This window comes from Limulus polyphemus, unplaced genomic scaffold (genome assembly GCF_000517525.1).
Source record: "Limulus polyphemus unplaced genomic scaffold, Limulus_polyphemus-2.1.2 Scaffold1121, whole genome shotgun sequence".
Classification (NCBI taxonomy): domain Eukaryota; kingdom Metazoa; phylum Arthropoda; class Merostomata; order Xiphosura; family Limulidae; genus Limulus; species Limulus polyphemus.
Window position 1 is genome coordinate 143779 of NW_013666731.1, and position 18573 is coordinate 162351.

Here is an 18573-nt window from a genome sequence, read left to right on the forward strand (position 1 = left end):
TGATCAACCAGTACACCAAGGTCCCTCTCTCTCTCCTGACACTGTTAAGGTTATTCCCACCCAACTTATACTTATAATTCAAATTATGATAACCCACATGCATCATCTAGCACTTATTATAATTAAAACCCATTTACCATTTTTTTGTCGAACTCACTAAATGATCTAAATCCTTTTGTAAATCAGCAGCATCCTCTTCACAGCTAGCATCACCCAAGACCTTAATATCATCTGCAAATTTAAGTAATTTATAAACCATTCTTCATCTATGTCGTTGATGTAAATAAAAAAAGAGCAAAGGTCCTAAGAGTGAGCCCTGAGGTACCTCACTTGTAACATTAATCTAGTTAGACATATATTTACAAACCACTTATGTGGCACCTTGTCAAATGCTTTCTGAAAATCCAGAGATACCAAATGTACACCAGTACTCTTATCTACATAAGTAGTAACTTTTTACAAAGAATGTCAAAAGATTTGTAAGGCAAGATTTCCCTTAGTGAAACCATGTTAGTTATCCAATAATATTCTGAACTTTGTTAAATTAATTTGCAAAGCATCTTTTATCAGACTTTCTAAAACTTTTTCTCACAACTGATGTAAGATTAATAGTAATAGGCCTATGCCCTATAGTATTGTTACGTCTCTGTTCGTTTGTTAATTTCCCGTAGAAATTATTTCCGAGAAACTTCAGCGATACAAGTCTTTTCTTTAATAAAACTACTTTATTCTTTCTCGATACAACTTTGCAATACACAGAATTTCCACAGTCACTTTACTTAACTACTTTTATAAACACACGCTATAAATCACAGCTACTCACACACTTTAATTACGGTACCTACTGCTGGCTTGACTCAATTATCTCCCCTCAGTCTATCTGCATATGCCTTTATATACTAAAAAAAGATGGTGTCTAGCAAATACTGGGATATTCATGAGATTCCCAGATAAGTAACGATCCTTCTAGAAACTCCAGCGCGCATGCTCCCAGCGTCACGTGACTTCCGCTGTCGTAACACTGCCCCTTCCTTAGTATTGTTCGTCCCGAACACTAGCCACTTACATTAAACAAATAGATAATTAACAATAACTGAATTAAATGTACAGAACCGTGTCTCTGTGTAATGATCCTTCCGATTGTGTTCTACAACGCTCACTAGATGGCTCTAGTTATTATGATATTATCTAAAAATAACTATAATTATTTTGTTTTCACTTAAAATATGATTTAAAGTAACATATACCCTTTACACAGTGTTATCTAGATTTTGGCCTTTTTATCAGAAAAAAAAAACACCGCGATACTATGCTTTTCGTAGGAAAATATATCCTGGCACTTGTTGTGTAACATTATCATTATGCCTAATTTGCATATTATAAAAATAAATAAGGAGAAAAGAAATGTTTTATGCTCCAGATAACTTCTACAAACATAACTGAATGCTCCTGAAAATTGGTCCAGATTTTGATGTGAAGTGAAGAATTATCTATACTAAAGAAAACTCTGAAAATTAATTCGAGGTCAAATTACTGCACTAATGAGTATGCCCTAAGTAGGGCATATGCTACAGTGACTCGTTAATGGTCGTTTAATAAAAAACAAACCCCTTATCAGCTTTACCTTAGTAGACACTATAGATACACTAATAATGCATATTTATTCAAATTATGAATTCTATAGCATCAACAGATCTGAAGTTATAAGCTAAAAACTATTACGAGAATGCCGGTTTTCAGATTTTGAGAATCACCTTTTATTTTTCATACCTTTTAAAGGTTTTTAGTTTAGCTAAGGCTTTTTTTTTTGCACTGGACATTGAAAGTAAAGAGGTTAAAGATTCAAAATATGTACACAAAAAAATAAATTGTGATATTTTTTGACATTTAAAAGGTATATGCTACTTTTAAAAACACGACTGCGTCTTGATAACAAATAAATACACAATACCATGCAGAGTAATATAAAATAAAATAAAGTTTACATCCACTATTGTCGGAACAAGAAAAGTTGGACTGAGGAGGGCACGTGAACGTGTCCAAACTTGTTTCCATATAAGCTTCCTATTCTGACTATAGTGGATGTCAGCTGCGTTATTTCCAAAACAAGCTTCATTTTATGATTCATGCAAAAATTATTACAATACCGGTTTTATATACTTTTATATCTAACTGCATTTACGTGACCGAGTTAAAAGAAGCATACTGATCTTTATCATTAAAAATAAGCTCTTATTTTCATGTTATGAAATATCTTAAACTGACGAAAGATTAAGAATATTCAAAATTAGGCCTGGACACTATTCATTTATCAAAAAGTAAAGCATAAGTTAACTCTGAGAAAGACACTGTTTAGATCAAAAACAGCTAATTTAATGGGGTTTATTTCTACTCATGTCTGTAAACTTATGCTGTAGGATAAATGGCATTAAGTAAAAAGTAACAATAAACTTGACGCTTTTTTGATATCACTCGTAAGTATGAACGATTTTCGTTAAGATGAGGATAGTTATTCAGAGGCCAAGGAATTTCATAAAAAAACATTTAGAATAGAAAAGAATTGGCTATTTCGCTTTCTACCAACATTATTAAGTAGCGAAATATTAAACTTTATGTAATATTTTATTCTAAAAACTTAATTATAATTTTATTCTAATATCATTCTTGCCTTTCCAGAGCCTACGCTGTTGAAACCCTACAGTTAAACTCCTACAATGGGTCATATCAACAACTTTAGGAAAAAAATTATTGTATGACAAAAATATGAGATCTATTAAACTGTTTTGTTATTTGGTAGTCGGAAAAACCTGAAAAAAAAATAAACATGTAGGGGGAGCTTTTATTTATTTATTTTATCCTCAAATGAATCACCTGATAGTATTGTATGATATAATGACAAATTATTTTCCATTTCTCTAATATATTAAAATTTCATTTTTGCGACTGAATTAAACAGAAAGTTTTTCTTTTTATTAAACATTAACTGTTATTTTCAGAACTGAAAGAAATAAAAATTAAATTAAAAATAATTAAGTTTGCCATTTTTATTTACATAAAAATTATCTTTATTTTTTGTTTGTTTATGGGGGCGCAATCAGCAGATGATATGCCCCAATTTTCACTGATATACACCTTAATCAAAGGGCGAGCATGTTTGGTGTGACGGGGATTCTAAAATGTGATTACGAGTCGAGAGCCCTAACCACCTGGCCATGCCGGGCCCAAAATTACCTTTGGAAATAAATGTCTTATTTATATATTCATGGTTCCAAAGCCGCCCAGTGACACAGCGGTATGTCTGCGGACTTACAACGCTAGAAACCGGGTTTCGATACCCGTTGTGGGCAGAGCACAAATAGCCCATTGTGTAGCTTTGTGCTTAACTTGAAACAATACAATTCATGGTTCCAGAATTTGTAGTATGTGCTGCCATCTGGTGTAATTTAATTCAATCTGTACGTATTACATTTTGAAATATTTCAAGTGAATGAAATTATGTTAAATGACGAAGAACGTACAATAAAACAAGCGTTTAGTTTTTGGATTTTGCAATTTCACCTTTAAGAATCACTCATAAAAATATCTCTGCAGACTCTTCGTAACAATGGCCCCTGAGAAGCTGATTTCCTTTGCCAGTTAAGTCTGGCTTTAAGGATGAACGTATATGTGTTGTACATTCATGTTCTAAATTGTGATAATGTGAGGCCATAATATATATATATATATACACACACACATGTATACATACATACGTATCATTGATTAACATAATAAAACACTTTATTTAATTAATTCAGAAACAATCCGCAGAAAAAATATATTCTGACTAAACACAGGTCTTCATCTTGAAAATTATGACGTTAAATCGAAATAACATGTTCTGAACAATTATTGTTTGTTTGAAGTTAAGCACAAAACTACACAATGCTCTGCCCACCACGGGTATCGAAGCCCGGTTGCTAGCGTTGTAAGTCCGCAGACATACTGCTGTGCTACTGGTGTGGGGGCTAAACACTTATTAAATCTGTTATTAAATTTTTGCAACTTTCATCCAAATCTGATGTTGGTTAGCTCATTTAGGTTAGTACTAACACCTACGTTTTTGTTGTAGTTACATGTTAAAACTAACATGAAGCAATCTGAAATGATTAACTGTTGAAGAATATCATATTCGGCTTCACTATCGTTTCATTAATGTTAACTTTAGTGTGTAATCTGATCGTTACTCAGAGTCTTACTGTGGATATACTCCAACAATGGAAATTAATTCAAACTTCACACCAAAAATAAGGGCTTCTAATGGGTCCTATACAGATGTTAATCGTCCAGTTACAGTTACAAAGCTCTTCTCTCAACAGCTTGGTTCACAATTTTTTTATTATTTTAGGAATCAAATTACTACAACCTTTACAATTCATTTTAAATAATCGGTGAAAAACATTTAAAAATGATTAAATCCAATATATATGACTTGAAAAACCTTAAATGTAAATTGGTAAGCCTTCACAAAAAATGAAAGAAAGAAAAGAGAGTTTGTTTGTTTGTGTTGAATTTCGAGGAAGCTACACGAGGGCTATCTGCGCTAGCCGTCCCTAATCTAGCAGTGTAAGACTAGAGGGAAGGCAGCTAATCATCACCACCCACCGCCAACTCTTGGGCTATTCTTTTACCAACGAATAGTGGGATTGACCGTCACATTATAACGCCCCCAAAATCAATAAAAATTTCAGAAATATCGATATTAGAGTATTCATCAATTATCAACTTACACATGAGAACAAATACAAATGTCTTTAAATGTGATTATTCTGTTGTGCTACCAAAAAGCAACAGTTTTAAAAACGACTTAAGGGAAAATGAGGCACGCTTAGAAAAGCCGACAGTGGTTCTTTAAGGATCACTTAAGTAGGGCCATAAAGTTTCACGGTGACAAATCCCAGAATTAATGCCTTTTGTACAAGATACAGCGACGCTTTAGCTAAGAGTAAGAGTTAGCCATATTTTCCCCAACTTCTTTTAAACTCTATGTTTTACAAAACAAACTACTGGGCAAGTTTATTTTAAAAGGTTACTCCATCTGAGGTATAAAACCTTCAGAAAGACACATACTTTCTATGTACTTAATAAAACTCTGTAGGAGGTACATGAGGGCGCTTTGAAGCAAAAGTATGAACGGTTTATCTCAAATTTTTATTATTCCTTCTAAAAATCTACAATAAAAGATATATCACGACAAAAGAAAACATAAAAAACGCGCCCATTTCACATTCTTCTAACTTATATATCAAGGTAATTTTTTATGGTTGTTGTTCTTTTTTGCTAATATAATAAAAAATCCGGTTCACCAGTTAGCAGGATGTAGAAAAAGCAGTTCTTTGAAAATTGTTATTTTACTTTTATCAAGTTTAAAAAAACACACTAACAAAGGTATAGTAATTTGGCTAATATAAAAAATGTATTCGTGTTAAAACAATATTATGACAATATCTTCAACACTATGCTGTAGGCACTGGCGTATCCAGGAGTTTGAAATGAGGGGGGGAGGGGGCAAGTATTAACATTCATTCATATTTGCATATAATTTCTATTTATTTTTATAATATTTGAACTTTATTATTTCCTTTACATTGGTTAAATGAGTATTATAACATGCCAATAAGATGCAACTTTATTGACGTCACTCAAATACCGCAGATCGCAACCACGCTGAAGTTGAAATTTTGTAAACCATGAATAGAATTTCGAATGAGTTAGTGGTAAATTGAAGCTAAAGAACATAAAACTGGTGAAATTTACATAGCGAAATTAGAAATTACAGGGAAAAACTGGTGAAATTTACATAGCGAATTTAGGAATTACAGGGAAAAACTGGTGAAATTTACATAGCGAAATTAGGAATTACAGGGGAAAACTGGTGAAATTTACATAGCGAAATTAGGAATTACAGGGAAAAACTGGTGAAATTTACATAGCGAAATTAGGAATTACAGGGGAAAACTGGTGAAATTTACATAGCGAAATTAGGAATTACAGGGAAAAACTGGTGAAATTTACATAGCAAAATTAGGAATTACAGGGAAAAACTGGTGAAATTTACATAGCGAAATTAGGAATTACAGGGAACAACTGGTGAAATTTACATAGCGAAATTAGGAATTACAGGGACCAACTGGTGAAATTTACATAGCAAAATTAGGAATTACAGGGAAAACTGGTGAAAAATAATAATACAAGCCAAAGGAGGCATGGCTGCATAACCCCCTCCCCTGGCTACACCAGTAGCTGTTTATTATTATATAGATGATTTAAACAGAGCCTCCATGATGAACAAAGCTGAAATTGGCAGCAAGTGCTTACTTCAGAATGACACTTGAGGATAAAGTCTGAGGATTAATCTACAATATCCTGTGTTAAAACGCAGTAGTCTTAACGGAGACTAAAAATAAAATAATTACACAGCTGTGAGATACTTGAAGTGTTTCTCCTACAGATACAAAACTCACCTGTCTGTCCTGGACTATTCAAAAAACTCAATAAATATACCTCAAATTTAGTATTACTGACTCCAGCAATATAATACAGTAGATTCACAGCCTTACTTCGGTAAACCTCAGTACAACCATAACAACATCTTTTCTACTACAAACCTAGAATAAATAAATAAACCTCGATTCTGTTAAATTCTAAATATATATTGCTTAGTTTTAGATTTTAAAATAGTTCACTATGACTCAAGTATATCGAATTCGAGAATACAAATATTAATACGTAAAGCAGACAGTTCTTGTGTAAAAAAAGAAAAAAAAATGACACGTTAATTGAGTTCCAGAAACATCTGAATTCGATCATCCCTACTATACAATTAACTTTAAAAGTTGAAGATGAGGGTTGTTTAAACTTTTAAGATGTTTCTGTAAAAAGAGAGAGGGGATTTCTGTCTACTTCTGTATACAGTAAACTATTTTCAGTTGCCATGCCGCCGCATGTGAGATCGTGTCATCCATGGTCACAAAAAAAAAAAATGCTCATTTTCGTCTTTTGTTTATAGGGTTATTAATGTTTTGTCATATTTAAAACAAGTAGCGATTGACAGAGGGTATCAACCTCAAATCACAGATATGATGTACAGTAAATATTGTAACAAACTTCAAATTTCTGGAAGTACTAGATTGCAGATAACAAAAATGGAAAGTAGAGAAGGAATATGTTTGCCTCATGTTTCACTATGGTCAATAAAAATAGGTAATGAATATGTTTACCTCATGTTTCACCATGGTCAATAAAAATAGGTAATGAATATGTTTACCTCATGTTTCACCATGGTCAATAAAAATAGGTAATGAATATGTTTACCTCATGTTTCACCATGGTCAATAAAAATAGGTAATGAATATGTTTATCTCATGTTTCACCCTGGTCAATAAAAATAGGTAATGAATATGTTTGCCCTATGTTTCACCATGGTCAATAAACATAGGTAATGTGTTTAGGAAAAATATGAATTACCAAGTAACATTTACTCCTCAATTAATATTAAGTCACATAATTAATGGTTTGAAAGATAAAATTAAGGGATAAATGTGGTATATATAAAATTTAATGTACTTGTGGTCTAAGTTATATTGGACAGACGAGTAGGAACTTGAAATTTACAGTAAAAGAACATTAAAATGTGGTGACTAAATTAAAAACGGGTGAATCGGCTTTGGCAGAACATGTGGCGAATTCTATACATGTTATTGATTGGGATAATGTTAAAATACTTAAACAGGTAACGGAAAAAGATGAACTAAATATAACAGAATCCTTAGAAATTGTTAAAAACAAAATTAATATAAATAGAGATTTAGGGCCTGGAGCCATGGGAGTAAACTTTTGGACATCATTGTTGTAAATGGCGCCATTGTAAAAACATGTTAATTATACATGTACATCGGGTTTATAAGAAACTTCATGTGTACTTCGTGATTTATTCTCCTGAAGTTGGTGGAATTATTTCTACTGAAACATGTAGAGTTTTTAAAGTTTCTTTTGATTTATATTTTTTATTAAGAAGTAAAAAACGTTAATGTCTCGTTTTATTGATTTTATTTAAATACAAATATTTACTTTATAGAAAGAATTCGATGACGAGGAACCCACTTTGAGACTAATAATGGCTGGAGACGGCTTGAATGGGTAATTCGCCGTCTCTACAACTCAACCAGAGCGAAGTTCGACAATACAAGTACCTACTTTATTCAAATATATTACACTAAGTTATGACTCAAACCTACTAAAACCTACACGTTGCGAAGAAATTATAAGAACTTATGGGTGAAAACAACGAAGGCTGCATAACTATATGACAACCACACCATATCTACCATATCCATTACCGCCAAGACTTTTCTACCAATATCAAGACTCATCAGGCCGATTAGGATACAATGGATATAATAGGGGCTGAGGCGCGTTTATATCATCAAACTACATGCACAACAACTGTTATGGTGTGAACTAGAGTAAGGTGGTGAAGTGTAATTACTTCATGCACAACAACTGTAATGGTGTGTACTAGATTAAGGTGGTAAAGTGTAATTACTTCATGCACAACAACTGTAATGGTGTGTACTAGATTAAGGTGGTAAAGTGTAATTACTTCATGCACAACAACTGTAATGGTGTGTACTAGATTAAGGTGGTAAAGTGTAATTACTTCATGCACAACAACTGTTATGGTGTGAACTAGAGTAAGGTGGTGAAGTGTAATTACTTCATGCACAACAACTGTAATGGTGTGTACTAGATTAAGGTGGTAAAGTGTAATTACTTCATGCACAACAACTGTTATGGTGTGTACTAGATTAAGGTGGTGAAGTATAATTACTTCATGAACAACAACTGTAATGGTGTGTACTAGATTAAGGTGGTGAAGTGTAATTACTTCATGCACAACAACTGTTATGGTGTGTACTAGATTAAGATGGTGAAGTGTAATTACTTCATGAACAACAACTGTAATGGTGTGTACTAGATTAAGGTGGTGAAGTGTAATTACTTCATGCACAACAACTGTTATGGTGTGTACTAGATTAAGGTGGTGAAGTGTAATTTTAATCAAATTTATATGATTCACTTACAAACCAGAAGTAGAGTAAGAATTATTAACACAATATTATATTTTTTACTTGAATTATACCGTGTAAATTATCAAGAATGTTAAATTCTTCTACGACTCACCTTTTACAAAGAATGTTGATTAAAATCGTAATAATCGGATGAACGGCGTAATTTGCTTTTCTAAATATTAATTTATATTTTTTATTATTACCCTAACAGAAATATTACCTGTTAAATAACGAATATATGATTTTCGAATATATTATTATTATTTATTCTTTCAAAAGAAACATTTTTTTTCTTAACGTCCTAACAGAAATTATTGTTGTGCTGTTTTAAGGTGGAACAATGAAACCAGAGTTTCCCACATCTCCATATGTTGCAAGTGATCATACTCCAATAACTGAAGCTTCTAAAAGGCCTTTATGTAACTCGACTTAGAAATAAGAAATACATAAAACTGACATAAAGTCTGGCTTTAAAAATAAACAATACTCTACTCAATAATATAGATATATCTATACCTGAATATGGTTCTATTTTATTAGAAAGTCAGCTATTTGCAGTACCAGATATTGGATGAAAAACAGACAAAAGTTAATTTGGTTTGATAACTAACCTGTTGGTTTACTTTTCATCTGTGGTAAGCACTCATATAGAAAATTGATACGGTAAAGATATTAAAAACCTTTTTTGAAAGCCAAAAACAAAAAAATAAACAATATATACTTTGTTCCCATGCGCTACCGCCCTCCATTGGCACAGCGGTATGTGGCACAGATAGCCCATTGTGTAGCTTTGTGCTTAATTACAAACAAACAAAATAAACATGTGTATGTTTAACATCTGTAAAACGTTATACCTTCTAAGTCTATTATAAACACGTGTATGTTTAACATCTATAACACGCTATTCGTGTACTGAAGCACTTTATCACTACTTATTAATTTATTATTAATCTATAACACGGTAACAATAACAAACAACAACAAGTAGCAGAATAAGCATTTGAGCTATCACGGTAAGATAAGTATGATCACAACAGACATTTGTATGAACTGATTTGTTATTCTTTATCAAAATAAACAAACCACTTGGTTTTTTTCCCCGCCACTTCCTTCTTGTTAATGGCAAGTTTAGAAACGATTTCTTTCCGAGATGCGTCGATGTTATTCTAGGACATAACGACTTCCAGGCGAACAGATGTCGTGTGCTTATCTTTCTGCTATACTTCAAGAATATAGCTGCAGTGTTTCTGTTGTCTATTTTAATGTCTCGAATAATTTAACGTTTACAAAAAACACTTCATTTTTGTTCACACTCATAATGATGTGGTTTTCTTCACTTTCTGCTCCCAAGGGGGGGGGGGGTCAGGCGCTCCACTCGCAATCTGAGGGTCACGGATTCGAATCCCATCACCGAACATTCTCGTCTTTTCATCCGTGGAAACATTATAATGGGACGGTCAATTCCACTATTCGTTGGTAAAGAGTAGCCCAAGAGTCGGCGGTGGGTGGTATTGACTAGCTACTTTCCTTCTAGTCTATCGCTTCAGAATTAAGGACGGCTAGAGGAAATTGCTCTCAAGTAGCTTTGCGTGAAACTTAACAAACAAAGAAATCTGTTCCTGAGGTTCCTTTCTTTGACGTTTTAAAAAAAATAACCAATAAGAATCGACAGCCAAAGAACTTCCATACTTTGGTCTATCCATCTGATTTTATGTATGTTAAAAATATCTGTCTGATTTTATGTATGTTAAAAATATCTGTCTGATTTTATGTATGTTAAAAATATCTGTCTGATTTTATGTATGTTAAAAAGTGGTCTTCATAACTCTCCTACTCAAAGTATTTATTCCAGTTATAATTCATCAACTGGTCTAAAGGTATATTTAATCCAACTTAGATTATTATTATTTGTATGCTAAATAGGTCCCCATATTTCCAAGTTCGATGTGTAGTTTGTTACAGACATAGTATGAATCTGTCTAAACAAGGGTTGCCTTCTCATCATAGATGCTTACCGTATTTGATGACATATAGGACGCATGGGTATATAAGGTCAGATTCAGGAAAAAAAGTTTTAGTGTATTTAAGCATATATTGGTGAAAGTGATCTAAGAGCACATTACACAAGCAGAAAACACTTGAACATAAACTAAAACACAGTAAGAAAATGGGGATACACTTTAATCATCTTCATAACCAGAAAATTCTTCACCTTCAATGCTGTACTGATCGTATGCTAGGATAGTGAGCGTTAGGAAGAAGATTAGCCTGCGGAAGGTCTCAACTTCGCATATTAGACGCAGGGAGATTTTTTGAGCCAAAATTTTGGGAAATAAGTGCGTCCTATATGCCGTCAAATACGGTAATTGTTTTAGAATTACATTGGCAGTATGTACTTCTGTACTGTGCCTACTGCAGGGATCACAGAAAGCCCGTCATAAGTTCAAGCGTAGCCATATTTGAATTAGAACACATGACCAAAGTGGCAGAGCGGTATGTCTGCGGACTTACAACGCTAAAAACCTGGTTTCGATACCCGTGGTGAGCAGATCACAGATAACCCATTGTGTAGCTTCGTGCGTAATTACAAATAACCAAAGGGCGGGCAAACAGAACCCACTGCCTGTGTGGGTAATCTTTGATAGTATTGAAATTTGACTGTTACAGCTATAACGCCCTTACAGCTGAAAGTGCAGAGGCATGTCGTGGCTGTACCTTGGATTTTCGGATTTGTTTGTTTATGGCAAAACTACTAAGGCTATCTTCTACCACCCCAAATTTTGAGCCGCTGACAATAGGGGAAGCAACCAGTCATCACCACCCACCACCAATTCTTGGGCTAGTCTTTACCGATGAATAGTGGGATTGACCGTCACATTATAAAATCCCGCACGGCTGAAATTGCGAGCTCTAGGTTTCGATCCCGCAACTCGCATATCGAAATTAGAATATTCTAATGAACGGGCTATGCCATGCCAAACCTTCGGATCTGCAGCCCTACATACTACCCACTAGGTCACAAGAAAATATGTTATTTTTTAAATAAAAAGTTGTCACTACGACGTTTACGTAAAACATGCATTTTTATTTCTTATAATCTAAGTACATAATTCTGTAAGTTATTTCTGTACTACTATTTTTTTGGTAGGCCAATCGTTTACACCAAAACAGCCCCTCCCCCAGTAGTTCAACGATATGTCTGCTGACTTAATAGGCTAGAAATCGGGTTTCGATACCCGTGGTGGGAAGAGAACAGATAGCCCATTGTGTAGCTGTGTGCTTAACTTCAAACAAACAATACACCAAAATAGACAACAATAAAGAAACAATAATATTGTGCAAGACTTGTTAGTGTTATAAAAATCTAAATAAAACTATTATTACTATAACTAGCTGCGACCCACAAAACATTTACTGTAGTTTTTATGCCCTTCGATTGAATTTTATTTATTCTATCATTTTCATGCATGGCATTATGTGTTAGATCGATAAATCCTGGTCCATTTGAAAAAAAAATTACGCGATCAGACAAACAAAACTCACGTAGCCGTAACTTTATATAATAAATGTATAAGTACTTAGCTTTATTGAATAAAATGACATGTAAAGTAAACAATAAAGTATAGTAATGATATTTATAATAGTGTACAGTTTATGAGACAGTTATGATCGTTCAGTGTATGACGGTTTTACCAGTTGAAACAAAGAAACTAGCAAAAACGAAGAATTAAACCCGTAGTAAAGAAAAAAGTAGCTAAAAGGTGTTTATAGCACTCTAGGAAACGAACTGAAGCTAAATTATTGCAAAATAAAGTAAATGTGAAGTTGTAATAAGGCCAAACTTAGCTGAATATGCAGTAACGTCTGAAGGCATGCTCACAAAGTGAGTATATGGTTTGAACGAACTGCGCATGCGTATTTTAGACCTAACTAAGTCAGTAAAGCCATAGCAATTGTATTTAATGTAATATTATTTTTTTTAGGAAATTGCACGCGGTGAAGTGTTGTTTGTGTGAAATTCTTTGCAAATATATATATATATATATATAAAACAAAAAAAACAACAACTAAAGTTGAAATCGAAGCCAGTCGTCATTTGATGACGACATTGTGCTATTGTGTACCATACTCGTTGCATTAAAAAGTTTGACTATGCAAAAAACAGGTGAGGCGATTCTGAATGGAAAATCAAATATGGAATCTGAACTCCTCCGACAAAGGTTTTTCTAACGATACTATGCAAAAAACAGGTGAGGCGATTCTGAATGGAAAATCAAATATGGAATCTGAACTCCTCCGACAAAGGTTTTTCTAACGATACGAGATTTGTAGTGTTTGATCGAGAAATTTGCGAGACTTGTTCAGGACAGACAAACAGATTAACACAAGCATATTATTTATACAATACGGTACAATATTTTAATAAAATGTTAGGAATTATTACTGGTGTATAGAGATATCTGATCACACACTAAAGTCTAAAATTCTTCATACCTCTTCAGATTCAACATACACATTATCTAGCAAAATATTTAATAAAAGTAATACACTATTCAAACCACAATTATATATTATTGCAAAAACAAAGACATTTTGTTATATACAGTGATGTAAGAACTGGGGGGGACACGGTCCCCACTTTTCAATTTATTCCAGTAAAAATGTATAAAGTTTACTCCAGAATCCAAGATCTTTCAGGGCCCTAAGGCGAGCCTTGGACCCCGACCGTAGTGGGTGCACCTAGGGCGCACATTGCTTCGCTTCGATCGGTAAAATAAAGTCCCCCCCTCATGTTAATTTGCCTCCTACACCACTGATATATTTCGACCACATTTGTTCGGACCGTCATCAGGCTCAATGAAAATAGGCGAGACAACAGTACACACACACACGCTAAATTAATAAAAAATACTCGTTCCAATAATACGTGGTACATGTCAATTTAAAATTAACGTTCTATTTAAGTTCAAGATCACCAATGTATACAGACACACTATATGTAAGGTAAAATATTCAACATGAAACAACATGCAAATTATATAGTTCATAAATATATATACAATATCAATCCAAGTACAACTTGGGGACTGAAATTCCTGGACATTCGTTCTATATTTGAACACAAATGTCTGTGTTTAATTATTTCCAGCGACTCATGGAACAATTAATTCGATCTCATCTCATAATAAGGTATGGTGGTTATAGCATGTTCTGATGAACATGATAAAATGCAGTATTTACTTTTTTGCTGAAAGTTTGTATTTATTCAAACAACATTTTGTTGTCTGGCTGATATATTCACACCGTTGCATTCACACTATATTTTATAACTTCCATTTTTGTCCAAAATTGTTATCTTTCAATGAAGGAAGAAGATTACTAATACGAAAAGCTTTATAAATTAGAATAGGGAACATGTCAATTTCTTGAGAAAAAAAGAGTAATACAGATGTATTGGTAGTATATAGCGACTGTGAAAGGATTCCAAAAACTGACGTTTTTTAGGAGGAAATCAGAGTTTCTATTTACCAAAACAACTGAAAAAGACAGCTGGTTATTTCGTTCATTTTCAATTATAAATTTACTGTTGTCATGTGAAGTGGTGTAAAAATTATTTAACCGTGACTTCACACAACAAATGTATTGTCCACATATTTCCACCAAACTTTTGGTTTAAATGACAGTTGGAAAAAAACAGTGGTTTCAGAATCATCCATGAAAGTAGTGGGGAAAGAGTATAGGTATAAGTAAATCAATTAGTAAATTAGTGTTCGAGTTACATGAACAATACAAAAGCAAACTTAATGCAGTAGCGTAAATATCCTACGTTAACTAAGCAGATATCTTTTAGGCTTAACAAAGGTGGTTAATAATGGTTGGAAACGGCTTGAATGGGTAATGAAGAAAAACTTTAATACAAGTTTAACATAACAGCAAATGTACAATGTTTCGACAAGGTTCTATCATCATTAGCCTCCGTAGCGCAAATGGTTAGCGCGTTCGGCTGTTAACCGAAAGGTTGGGGGTTCAATCCCATCCGGGGGCGTTGACATTATTTCGGGTACCTGATGATGACAAAACGTTGTACATTTGCTGTTATGTTAATCTTATATTAAAGTTTTTCTTCATTACCCATTCAAGCCGTCTCCAACCATTATTAGTCTCAAAGTGGGTTCCTCGTTATCGAAAGGTGGTTAAAATTAAGCTTAAAGATGTTTATTTCTTTACTTTCATCTCAAACCATTTCTTGCGGTTGACACCATTGTATTAACTTTCTAGTACAGCATGTAAGTAGCATTTCAGATAAACATTTGCCTGCTATACATCCAGCATATACATATAACAAATATGTTCTGGTATTTACCGAAAGGCTTCTTGGACAGTAACTTGTGGCAGACATGAGGCAAGTCTGAAATGCTTTTTTTACACAGACCCGTGAATCAAACTCCACAAAGGACTAATTAAGGAAAAAGTGAAGGAAAAAACGTCTGTACTCAAACGTGAAAATGAACTTTGTTCGCCACACATAAATTTGGTCATATATTCAGGAGAAATTATCGCCATTATCCAACGTTTCACTACACACTGGTTTAGGTTGGGGTACGATCTAAGTATAAACTCAATGACAACTGATTGTTATTTGGCTAGATTTATGTATAACTCATTTCTCATATGAATCTATAAAACTAATATTTAATAAATATTCAAAGCTATTATTATTTATTTTTTTAATGTAAAAAATAAGGAACAGAAATTGAGGATTGTTTTGTTAAGCTCAAAGCTACACAATGGTTACCTGTGCTGTGCCCACCACAGGTATCGAAACCCGATTTTCAACGTCATAAGCCCTCATACTTACCTCTGAGCCATTTATGAAAAACACAAAAAAAGACAAAATATACCAGTAATATATTGTTAAAGTCCATGAAAGCCCGCATAATATTGTTGTATTATGGTCTCGCTATAGGACCATTGATACATTATGCATGAACCACAGTTCGTTTAGGAAAATTAAGGATTTATAATGACAGTGTTCATATATTTCTTATGTTTATATAATTTATCGAAGTTTTAAATCACATTATTACTTTTATATAGGGCGTGTGCGATTTTATCTTTATTTTTCAAAAGGTTTACATTTCTAAGATGACACGTGGCTATCCTTAGGGTTTAGGTTTACAGCAGTGGCTATTAGTAAAATCTCGGTTCTCTACATATAGCTCGAGTTCTGACCAGAGGTTAAGGGTCACAGCAGTGGTTGTTAGTAAAGTTTCGGCTCTGTACATAAACTCGAGTCCTGACCAGAGATTAAGGTTCACAGCAGTAACTATTAGTAAAGTATCGGTTCTCTACACAAAGCTCGAGTATTGACCAGAGGTTAGTAGTGGCTACTAGTAAAGACTCGGTTCTCTACATAAAGCCCTATTCTTGACCAGGGGTTAAGTTTCACAGAAGTGGCTATTAGTAAAGTATCGGTTCTGTACATAAAGCTCGAGTCTTGACCAGAGGTCAATGTTCACAGTAGTGGCTACTAGTAAAATCTTTGTTCTGTGCGTAAAGCTCGAGTATTGACCAGAGGTTAAGGTTCACAGAAGTGGCTACTAGTAAAGTATTGGTTCTGTGCGTAGAGCTCGTGTATTGACCAGAGGTCAAGTTTCACAGTAGTGGCTACTAGTAAAGTCTCGGTTCTCTACATAAAGCTCGAGTCTTGACCAGGTATTAAGTTTCACAGCAGTGGCTACTAGTAAAATTTTGGCTCTGTTCATAAAGCCCGAGTCCTGACCAGTAGAAAGCGAATCTGCCAGTGAATAACAAGTGATTGGTGATCTTCCTTCCAATCTTTCAATAGATGATTGGTGCTCCTGTGGTTTAAGGTAATATGAAGAAACGACAACGTATTTCGCTTCCCGAGATATAACAAATGAAAAGTAGATACAAATAACATATGAAATAAAACATCTAACTGCACGGCATCTTCATCATTACTACTTAATTAAAGAAATGTTCTCTTAACGTGTGTATACTTGCTTTCTAAAAGAAAAAAATGTCTTTTGAAAATTTAAAAATAAAGAAATAAGAACAAACAAAACACGTGAAGATGCAATTTTAACTCTCGGCACAAACTCTGAAGAACGTGCAAATTTTTCTTACTAATTTATGTTTTTATTTCGCGTAGATATCTTATACATTGTGTCAACTGAACATGTACAGTTAATGCTATTTACTGTGCACATGAAGGCGAACAAAAGATTTGTTGTATTATCATCAATGAACATGTGTAAACAAAAATTACATAAAAACTTGACTCTGAAATAACCGCTGTGGTCTACACAGCCCAATGGCTTTTTAAACACAGTTTGTAAAATGTTTATGTACCAAATTGTTTGCGAGTGCATAATTTTGTTGGTTACAGGATTTTCAATAGCATACGGGGTGCGACCAAGGTGTAACTCGAATTTCACCAAAATTTCGATAGATGGCCCTAAAATAGTCTCAGAAAATTATTTCTGGTTAACGGAGACGTCCTCAGGTGAAAATTGGACCTCAGTTAGAAAGTGCGTAAACTAGTAGCGCTCCCCCCCCTCAATTAAACAAAAATGAGATCAATATTGCAATTAATCTCTCTAATTATTGCTATGAGTGATTTTGCCGAATGTTTTTTGGTAGTGTGCGGGTTGGTCCTGTAATAGTGCTCTGGATTTAGGAACTATCAAGCCGGGTTCGAATCCGTGCAATACCACAATATATTCCCTTCGCTTTAAGCCATAGGTGCGTTATAAGAGTAATAGTCAATCTCTTAATGTGGATGGTGGGTGGCAGGGTGCTGCTGACTGGCAACTTCCCTCTGGTCAATAGTTTAAAATTAGGGACCGCGGCTGATAGCCTTAGTAATTTTCCTATAAATACAAATGTTTTGGCCAGGTCCTTACAATCAGTATTGCAACAGGCAAAAACATATTACTACTCAATATGATACAATATGTAGACTGTACTGTTAGTGAACAGTAAAAAAGACGATAATTTGGAGACACTAATGTAAGTAAAATATTGTTATGTTCACATCAACAAGACATGGAGAGAGTAATGAAATCCAATTATTGATGCTTTAATTCTTTAAGACATGAAGAAGCATAACTTACTAAAGACCAGTGTGAAAAGGTAAAGACAAGTATGTTTGTTCTGGAATTAATTATGTAGAATACCTCATTCATAATACAAACTTCAAACTTTAGGCGAACAAACAGATCTTTTATAGTAATAGTTGGTAACAAGTACGAAACTAATCCGCACATTGAAATACTATAAAATAAATAAAGCATTCTGTTTTAGTTAATTAATCTGTAATATTTTTAAAAGGATATACAGTTCTGTTACATATTTAGACTTCGAAGATTTTACTAGTTCGCTATTATTCTACTAGCTCACTATTATATTACTAGCTCACTATTATATTACTAGCTCA

At 33.7% G+C, this 18573-nt stretch overlaps 1 non-coding gene across 1 annotated transcript; it reads left to right on the top strand.

Annotated features, from left to right (window-relative positions):
- The first annotated feature begins 15082 nt into the window (after nucleotides 1-15082).
- Trnan-guu lies at nucleotides 15083-15156 on the top strand. Its single transcript has one exon. It is a non-coding gene; the product is annotated as a tRNA-Asn (tRNA).
- The last annotated feature ends 3417 nt before the right edge of the window (nucleotides 15157-18573 follow it).